General features: G+C 50.6%; 1 non-coding gene and 1 pseudogene across 1 annotated transcript; one reads left to right on the top strand and one right to left on the bottom strand.

The window, feature by feature from the left end:
* Positions 1 to 316: 316 nt before the first annotated feature.
* TRNAI-GAU (transfer RNA isoleucine (anticodon GAU)) lies at positions 317 to 390 on the top strand. Its single transcript has one exon. It is a non-coding gene; the product is annotated as a tRNA-Ile (tRNA).
* A 3,444-nt stretch (positions 391 to 3,834) lies between these two features.
* Positions 3,835 to 6,114, bottom strand: LOC147963422 (uncharacterized; annotated as a pseudogene).
* Between the last annotated feature and the right edge of the window lie 4,503 nt (positions 6,115 to 10,617).

The raw sequence follows: 10,617 nt of genomic DNA, 5'->3' as shown, positions 1-10,617 counted from the left end.
GGAGTGAAACTATTCATTGCAATAGTGCTCATGTTCGGTCCGATGGGCTAGGCCTTCCAAGCGCGCGATCCAACGGCCGAAAGTGCATCAAGGAATCGAGATGGACGGCCGGATGTCTCTAATAGTTGTGAGAGCTTGAAGCTTGCCTAGGTTCTTGTTTCTCGATAAACTGATGACCGTGAGAGTGGATATTAAGATAAATGGAGCCTAACTCTCACGCGTCTTGATTTCGCCGTTCTTCGGTATTCTCAATTATTGAAGTATCAAAAAAGCTCTCTATTATTTTAATAAAAAAGGACTATCTACAAAGCAATTAAGTCCTGTAGCTCAGCTGGTTAGAGCGCTGGTCCGATGTACCAGAAGTCACGGGTTCAAGCCCCGTCGGGACTAATTCTTTTTCTTAATTGCGATTATGCTTTCCTTTCTTGTATATATACTATATATATATAGCCCTTACGGCCCAAAACGGATAGCCCAGCAAACGATCCATGAAGGAGCACCTCCGCGTAGCCACTAGCCACGATCGGTTAGTACGTTTCTTCAAGCGACACCATCTGTTTTTTTAGTATCTACTAGTAAAAATGCCCGTGCGTTGCACCGGGAGAGAAAAACATCACACCCCGAAGCATAGCCTATTACATGAGTAATTGTTTGATTTATGACCCACATTAACTATGAACTATTGTGACCAGCTTGCTTACAAAATAAAAAAAATATTGTGACCAGCTTATTAACCAAGAACCGAAAATATGGATAGTTAATTTCCTAAACTTGGGACATTTTTCTCATGGATCTGTAACAATCTTCTCAAAATCTAGAACAATTTTATCCTAAACCTAAAAATTTCTCCATTTCATATGTTGTTGCCAAAAGAAACATAATTTCCATGCCATATACTTCTAAAAGGCTGAAACATCAACTACATGTGAACAGAAACGCAGAGGCAAACTCTTTAGGACTACTATAATCATAGTGATCAGCGACCACTCTTGGCATATATTCTTTTGAAGTGTCCATGTTAAAACGATATGGCACACCATTTATATACAAACTGCTTGTGCGATTCTGAAGTCTGAATGCTTGTATGGCATCTTGGTGCCAAGAAAAAGAGATGACCACTTTTTCTTCTGTTGCTTGATGTATTGTTCGTTTAGATGTAAATTCCAACTTATGACTAATGGCGCTGAGAATTGCTTGAACTGATTGCTGACCAAAATGTGATAGTGGCTCGATGACAAAAGGGTAGTGCCATACGGTGCACATTCTTGTGGATCCCTGTATATCTCCCATGAATATTTCTTTGCTTGACTGATTGTTGATATCCATGGCTGTGCCAAAAAAGGAAAATTTTAAATTAAGAAATGTGAAAATCATATACTCTATCGTGTTATATATGTGCCAAAGAAGCACAAATCTTTTGCTGATCAGGCATGATAACTTTGTACTCCATAAGTTTGACAGAGAAAGGAGTTTATTACTGTTTTATCTGTGACCATGAATACTGTGAGCGAAATGCGATGCTAAAATAAGCAGATAATATTTGTTTTCCGTTCTAGTGAGCATAGAGCAGGAGTGGATCTTACTAAAAGAGCATGAGCGATTTATGCTATGGTAGAAAGTAGCTGAAAGAAATACTACTAACGGAAGAATCAAAATTCAAGGAAATGGAGAGATTATACCTGCGAGAAAAAGTGGCAAATTCAAAGAATGTACTTTCATTTAGCCAACAGATAAAATGTTTCTGTTCTCATGAGCAAACGGCTAGAATGAACCTCATTAAAATAGCATGAGTGATTTATCCAAGGGAAAATAGTAGCTAAAAGAAATACTACTGACGGAAGAACAAAAAATAACGAAATGGAGATATTATACTTGTGAGTGCACGAAAGATTATTCCAAAGGAAGTACTTTCTTTTAGCCAATTGCTCAAAGCAAAAGATTAGTGCAATGGGTAAAAAGTACACACCTTGACAGAAAATCTTATTCTTGTAAATCATGTGCTCTACAAATTTCCGAAATCTGCTACTGTAATTGTACAAAAATCTTGCCGCTGAAATCTGCTAGACTGTCCACATAAGTTCTTCACTTCGGTCATAACCCAATTGATAAAAATAAGAAACTCTGCTAGTTGCATATCTTTTAAAGCAAGAAATTAATTCATAATTTCACCTCTCTGTAGTCGGTAATTTCATCCGATTGGGTTTCTACACCACTGTCTACTCATTCACAATATACAGACAAATTTAGATGGCAAAACATTGTAGATCAGAAGAAAAATTTCAGTGTAAAATCCATGTCAACAAAAAGAACAGACATAGAGCCATCATGAGATTTGGGGCCATGCATATATTACCCACATCTTATTCTTCGACCAAAAGAAGGTAACAAACTCCTATAAGTATAGATGAAAAATATGTTATGAGCACCATAAAGATAAAAATTATCAAATGACAAGGGAAGCGTAGTTTTGCACAAGTTACCATTCATGCACCTGAAAGATCCACACAAAATAGAGCTAATAAAGGATGAGTCAGTAATATCACTATCATCTCAAGGTTCTTCCACTATCTTCATCCTTCTCACCTCCTCGCGAGCAAACCCACTGCCCCGCCCAAATCCATCGCATGTCTTCATCGACCTCACAACCAAAGTACCAATCATCAAAAATCGAATCACCACTCTGGCTGGATGCTATAAATCTCGTTTTCCATTTCAACTGAGCTTTACAATGCTGAGATTTCTAAATTCACGTGCTTTCTTTTTTCTGCATTTCCACTGTCTTCGTGAAAGTGAAACTGACTTTGTGAAACCAGACATGTCCTGCACAAACCCAAGGAAGCTCCAAGTATGTTGGTGACCTATTTATCATTCAACTTCTTAGAGTACCTTTGCCCTTCAACAATGTTGCACGCCTGCAGTCAATTTGTAGAATACACTGAACATCCGATGTCTAATTAAAATATGGGCATCCGATGTCTATTTTTTAGTACACAGCGAGCATGGATACTGTGCCTCCGTAGGCAAATATACAGGCCGTGAATCACCTCTAGACTGCAGGCGAGAAGTAGTACTGTAGATTGTAGTAGTATCTTTGCATGAAGAACTGAACAACCGACATTCTGTTCTTATCTCATCAACATGAAATCTAACAACCAACAAAATAACAGACGAAAAATGAAATTAGAAAGAGAATAATAATCATGAATTGATACTAAAAGGGACTCTGTGGTATGACATTCATAGCAAAAATGTGAACAGGAGCAGACATATATCTTTGCAATGTTACAGAAATCAAATGCATAGGACCCAGAAGAATGTTCTACACAAATTATTCATCTAACAGATTCCTGTCACACAAACATCAATCAGACAATGAAGAAGAACAAGCCAAAATTCAATAGGAAAATCTTTCTAATATTCCACAACACTGATTAGTCGCTCCAGAACATAGTGATAAATCTGAACAAACCAAACAACACCCAAATCAAAGCATGAGATGCAAGGAAGAGAGAGAAATGTCACCCATCCTAGCAGGTCACCACATCGTGAAGCTTGATAAACTCAGAGGATATGGTAGGATCAAGTACTCTACCAGGTCTAGGGCGTAGGTGGTAAGGGAAGGATGGAGGGAGACGTGGCGAGGATCGGGCGCGCCGGCGGCAGGGCGCCGTCGCGGCTAGGAGAAGGGCGGCGGCTAGGGCTATTGGCGGCTAGGGTTCCGGCTCCTCAGGGAGCCGGGCAATAGGAGATAATATTCTTCTTATTGCTTGCCTTCAAAAAGAGTCTTAGAACCTATATTTATATCCTAGATAACTTGTAGAAGAATCAACCTAAGATAACTTGCCTAAGATAACTTGCCTAATCTGAAAATAAAAACTAAGATAACTTGCGGGCCTAAGCCGGCCGGCCATAACACTTCTCCCCGCCTGCACAAACAGCTCGTCCTCGAGCTGCAAGGTGGGGAAGCGCTTGCTTGAACTCTTCGAGGTAATCAACCAGCGTCAAACACCTTCTCGACATCTGGGGTGGCCAGGTCAGCGGCGACGACGTCCTCCGGAATGTAGTCTGCCACCTCCAGGTAGAAGAGTCGCGGGCAGGCGTGGCCGGGCTTGTAGGGTTCGTCGCAGTTGAAGCACAACCCTTGGCGGCGACGCTCGAGTATCTCAGCTGGGGTGAGCCGGCGGAACGGGCGCCCCGCGGTCGCGGTGAGGGGTGTCGCAGAAGCCTGCACAGGCCGACCCTGCGCGGAATCCGGTCCGGGTAGCGACCCAGTAGTCTGGGACGGTGATTCCTGCTGGATGGGCACCGCGCGGCACTCGAACGCGCGGGCGTAATACATGGCCGACTGGAGATCCTGGGGTCCCCGAAGCTCCACGTCCATGCGGATATGGTCCGGTAGACCGCCCACAAATTACTCGGCGCGCTGAGTGGCGGAGACGCCCGGCGCGTGGCACGCCAGGGCCTGGAAGCGGTCGGCGTAGTCTTGCACCGTGGATGTGAAAGGTAAGCGGCCGAGGGCCGCCAGTCGGCTCCCGCGGATAGGAGGCCCGAACCGGAGGAGATAGAGCTCCCGGAAGCGCTCCCATGGTGGCATGCCGCCCTCGTCCTGCTCGAGGGCGTAGTACCAGGTCTGCGCTGCGCCTCGAAGATGATAGGACGCGAGCTAGGTGCGATCCGAAGCGAGCGTCCGCTGCCCTCGAAAGAACTGCTCGCACTGGTTGAGCCAGTTGAGGGGGTCCTCCGTGCCCTCGTAGGTGGCGAAGTCCAGTTTGGCGAAGCGAGGGGGTGTCGGCCCGCCGTGCCCGGGGGCGGCCGTAGTTGCCGCCGGCGCGTATGCTGGGTCGGGAAGCGCCGGGGCGTAGTTCGCCGAGCTGGAGGGGTGATCAAATCGCAGGGAGGGCATCGGGTGTTCCGGCGCCGTGGAGTAGACCGGCCCCGAAGATGAGTCGGTCGCCCAAGCGGGGATCGGCGATGGTGACGGTGGAAACTGCACCTGGTGCAGGCGCCGACCCGTAGCCCTAGGCGCGGGTGGTGGTACTGTCGATGGTGGCGGCGCCTGGTGGAGCTGCACCGGCGCCTGCGGCGTGGGGGCCGGCGGTGACGCCGGAAGAAGCTGTTGTGTCTGGCCCTGCTCCGAGGCGCCGGTGCCCAGGTTAGGGCTGGGCGGGGCTGGTGGAGGACCCTGCTCCGAGGCCGCTGGAAGGTAGGGCGCGACGGAGGACGGCGCGGCCAGCGCGGTCCAGGTGGGCCACTGCGGCCCCGTGGTGGCGAGAAGTGGCGGGGCTGCTGGCGCGATCTGCGGTGGCCACTGCGCCCAAGGCGGCGGTGCGGCCACTGGGGCGCGGAGCGCCGGGTAGCCTCCGGTGACGGCCCCCGGTGCCGAGTACCACGGAAGCGCCTGCTGACCCGCGGCCATGGCTGGATGGAGTCCGGTGATGGCCCCCGGTGCCGAGTACCACGGAAGCGCCTGCTGACCCGCGGCCATGGCTGGATGGAGTGGTGGGGGCGGCCCGTACGGACCTGCCAGGTAGAGGCGGATCCCTTGAACCGCGGTGACGAGGTCGTTGAGGACGCCCGCCATGGCCTTCGGCATGAACTGTTGCGGCTGCGGGGGAGGTGATGGCGGCAGCGAGTGTTGGACGGGGGCCTGTGGCTGCCCTTGGCCCGGCGTGGTGCCGGGTGCCGTTAGGACCGGCGCTGAGAGCGACGCAGTGGGGCCCGCCGAGAGTGAGGCCGTGACGCCCGGCGCAAAGGCGGCGGTGGTGGAGGAGTTGGCGGGCAGCGGTGGTGGTGGCGGTGGAATTGGCGGAGACATGGTCGAAACCCGGTTACCTGATACCAAATTGGTAGGATCAAGTACTCTACCAGGTCTAGGGCATAGGTGGTAAGGGAAGGATGGAGGGAGACGTGGCGAGGATCGGGCGCGCCGGCGACAGGGCGCCGTCGCGGCTAGGAGAAGGGCGACGGCTAGGGCTGTTGGCGGCTAGGGTTCCGGCTCCTCAGGGAGCCGGGCAATAGGAGATAATATTCTTCTTATTGCTTGCCTTCAAAAAGAGTCTTACAACCTATATTTATATCCTAGATAACTTGTAAAAGAATCAACCTAAGATAACTTGCCTAAGATAACTTGCCTAATCTGAAAATAAAAACTAACATAACTTGCGGGCCTAAGCCGGCCGGCCATAACAGATATCTTATACTGGAAAGATTTAAAATTGGTACAATAATACAAGTCTCTTATGCTGCCAACACACAACCTGATACATGCTACTTCTACTACATACTAAGCAGCTAAAATTCCAATAGATGATAGTGGTTGAACTGAACGAAGAGTAAATAGATGAGCTCGCAGTCAGAGTGTCAGACTTCTCCTCCATATAAAAAAATCCGGCCATGAGCACACATATCCAACATAAGTTGTTTGTAGTACACACTGAGATAACTATTCATGTGTATGCCACTGCAAAGCTAATTGATAACTGAAGAAATAGCAGAATCGCTGATGGAGCCGAGGGATAGAAACAATAACTAAAACAGGGGATTCCATCGGGTGTTTAGCATTCAAGGGGATAGAAACAACACTTCTGCTTCGGTACACCCTCCTTAAACACATCAAGGGCTGAGATCTGTCGATACCCCTTCGCTGCCAAGGGCATGATCGTCTTATGTAAAAAATCCCCCCCCCCCCCCCGCGCGTCCACCCCGATACCCCCCGCGCGCCTGTGTATACGGGGCTGCCGCACGAGCCGAGCCGCATGGCAGCCGTGAGGACGCGAGCCGAGCCGAGCCGTTAGCATCCATGGGCCCACAAAGTCAGATGCAGTCGGTGGGGGCGTACGTGTGGTCGTGGCACGGTCGTGCAGTTAGCTGCGCAGTAATTGCGGCGCTGACTGCTCGCAGCCGATCTCCTGCCGCCAGCCTTCTGGCGTCGTCGTCCGTGCCCTCCATCGCCGCGTGTGCGGCGACCGGGCGCCTTCCGCCTTGGGCCGGCAGTTGACGCGACCGGTCGGCTGCCGCCGCTGCGGCGACCGCCCGCCCGCCTTCAGACGCCACCAGCGCTTCGACTGCCACGCGTGCCGTCCCTGCGCCTTCCCATGCCACCGATGCCTCGCCTGCCGCGTCGCGCCGCCTTCCCATGCCAGCGATGCCTCGGCTGCCGCGTCGCGCCTTCACACGCCGCCGCTGCCTCACTTTCACACGCCACCGCTGCCGCGCGTGCCGCCAACCGCCCGCCTCTCCCTCGGGGCGCGCGCCACCGACGGCTCGGCCGCCCACCACCCTCCCCCCGCCGTCTATAAAAGGCAGCGCCAGCCCTGAGCAGGCCGTGCCATCTCCCTCGCCCCGCCCATCTCTCTTCCTCTCCTCGCACGCCCATCTCCCTCTCCTCGCCGGCGATGTCTTCTAGTGACTCCGACGAGGGTGCGTAGCCGACCGGCGTTTGGCCGCTGAGCCTCACCGTCGGTGACACAGAGGATCTGGCCCGGTACGGCCTAGTGGTGCCGCCGGCAGCCAAAGTGCCGCGGCCGTGGCGGATCGCGGCGGACGGCATCCCCACCATGGGACCGCCGCCGACGAGGCAGCAGCTCCACGCATTCCCTGGCGGCCGCTACAACCGCAGGGCCCGGCGCAGGTTCTGGCGGGGGAAGAACTTCGACGTCGTCCTCGGTGCGTTTAGGGACGCGGCGGCCGGCCGCGCCGTCGGAGACATTACCGGCGAGGCCGGCACTTCCCGTGGTCGATGCCGCCACGGCCCACCTCCAGCCGCCCCCATTTCCCCGGCACAGCAGGCGCCCCCTGACCCGGCGCTGGTCGAGATCCCGCCGGCGCAGGCCGCCCTCGCGCAAGACGGAGACCCCGACGACACGCCGGGGCTACTTGTGGTGCTAGCCCAGTCGGCAGAGGAGGCGGCGGCGGCGGCTACTCGCGAGGAACGAGAGCGGCTGGCGGCCATAGCAGCGGTGCAGGAGCAGAAGGCGTGGGAGGACAACTGGTGGGATTTCAGCGATGACGACGACGACGGTGGCGACGATGGCGGCGACGGCGGCGAAGGAGAGGCCGGCGGTATAGCGCCGGTCGTCGACCTCACCGGCGCCAGCGACGAGGAGTAGTCTACTTTTAGGGTTTTTATTCAAATTTCGGTCTAAGTTATGTAAGAGCAGTGCTCGGTTATGTTTAGTGGTATGTAAGGTAGTTTGAATTATGAATGAACTCGAAATGGCTTATCTGGAAAAAAAATGTATGTTTAATTTGATGTTAGTCGTGCAACTTCAAAAAATAAACGGAAACATGCATTTCAACGTTACGAGGAAAATCAATGCTCGGTTACGCATGCATGAGGCTTTCACTCATACTCGAACGGTCTCTGGAGAACTTATCATGCATGCACACCAAAAACATATTGCGTCACGTCCGGGGTGTGGTATGTGGTGTTATCACCAAAAAATTATAAGAAAATTTTATAAAAAGAAAAAAAAAGAATGATAAAAAAATTGCCTCATGTGCTTGCAGGCCACAACTGCGCGTAATCGGTCCGGCTCGATCAAGCCGGGCGGCGAAAGGGCCAGCCTTTCGGCCCAGCTACGGCCTGCAGCACAGTCAATCAGGGCAGTGGCGGGTCGGGGCGGGAGTCAGAGGAGTTCAAATGGGAGGTGGGAGGCATGTATATAAGGCGGTCGCGGCGTCGTTCGGCGGGCGAGGTGGGACTAAACTTTAGTACTCACCCCCGCCGATCCTGCCCCCGCACCGCGCTCAGAGTCAATGGGCCGGCCCACGCGCGCCGTCGCGCACTGTCACTGATTACGCGCAGTTGCGGCCTGCAACCACGGTTGGGCTGTTTTTTTTGCATCACTATTTTTTTATCCTTTTATGAGTCACGGCGCAAGGGGAGGTGGGAGGGGCGCTTTTTTAGTCCCACCTCGCTCGCCGAGGGACGCCACGACCGACTTATATAGCCGCGTTCTAGCTCTTTGCTAGATATAAAATAGCTAATACTAAAGAGATTTGACGTTACATACCTGCCCGGACACCGCCGCCCGGGCAGCTATGTAACGTCAAATCACTTTAGTAACTAGCTATCTTTTTTTTGTCTCTCCGTGCACTTTAACATTACGAGAAACATGTTGCGTCACGTCCGGGGGTGTGGTATGTGGTGTTTTCACCGAAAAAATTATTAAAAATTCATAAAGTAAAAAAAACCAAAAAACTTGCCATGCATCTTAGTGATGATGGTGGAACACTATGGAAAAAATTTGAGTTCATTTCAAGGTTGCTGAAAAAAAAACTCCTTTCGGACGGGTCCTTCAGTCCTGCCCGAACGGTATCCAGATAAGGAGGTCAATTTTCCGACATATTCGGAATGACCTCAACTTTTGCAAGTGAGTTGATATGGTCATCCTGACATTCAATCCAAGAATTGAACGTATTTGAACACCAAAAATATGTTGTGTCATGTTCGGGGTGTGCTCTGTGCTGTTTGCACCAAAAAATTTATAGAACAATCATGAAGCGTTAAAAAATATAGCAAACTTGGCATGCATTGTGGATAGTACTAATGTGGTAAAAAAAATATTTTGGCGGATGTTAAAAATATATTGTAGATAGTACTAATGAAATTTGCATACTGTGGCAAATTAAAAAAATAAGACAGATAGTAATGATATGATTTGAGTTTAGACTGCTTGCAGTACAGACGCACTGTCCGGACAGAGTAATGAGAGATCACTCTGTCCGGGCAGTGCGGCCGTGCCGCCCCTAGCATTGCAAAGTCAAACCAAATTAGTACTAACTGTCTGATATAGCAATATGCACGAACACGGGTCTATAAGCCGATCGTGACGTCCCTCGGCGCGCGAGGTGGGACTAAAAAAGCGCCGCTTCCACCTCCCCCCGCGCCGGAACTCATAGAAGGAAAAAAAAGTGATGAAAAAAAATTGTCGGGCATGTGCTCGCAGGCTACAACTGAGCTTAATCGGTCTGGCCCGATCAAGCCGGGCGGCGAAAGGGCCGACCATTCGGCCCAGCTACGGCCTGCAGCACAGGCAAACGGGGCAGTGGCTGGACGAGGCGGGAATCAGAGGACTTCGAGTATGCTGTGGGAGGCAGCTATTTAAGGCGGTCCCGGCGTCGCTCGGCGGGCGAGGTGGGACTAAACTTTAGTCCTCACCCCCGCCGACCCTGCCCCCCCCCCCCCGCACCGTGCCCACAGTGTCACGCACAGCCCACGCGCGGCCCACGTGAGGCGTCGCGCACAGTACCTGGGCCGTCGCGCACAGTCAACACTATTGTTTTTTTAAATAGTATTAAGTTGTTTTAGTTATTTATGTCATTCGTTAACTAGATTTATTATAATAATAATTACTTCATTATTATACTTTATAGAAAAAAATAATTAGTTTTTTATAATTAATTACTAAAACAATACTGATTTTTTTGATAATTAATTGATAATGAGTACTTTTATAATGAATATTATGTTCAGTTATTTATGTAAATTAGTAATTACATTTTTAATATGTATGTAATGTTAATTAATGTCTAAAAAATACTTAAAATATGTGCAAAGGTTAGTACTGTAATTATTTTTTCATAATAAGAATGAGTGCACGAAACGTTATTTTG

Source organism: Triticum urartu, chromosome 6A, assembly GCF_056163025.1.
Source record: "Triticum urartu cultivar PI428250 chromosome 6A, HENAU_Tu73, whole genome shotgun sequence".
NCBI classification, from domain to species: domain Eukaryota; kingdom Viridiplantae; phylum Streptophyta; class Magnoliopsida; order Poales; family Poaceae; genus Triticum; species Triticum urartu.
This window is presented reverse-complemented; position numbering and strand designations above follow the sequence as displayed.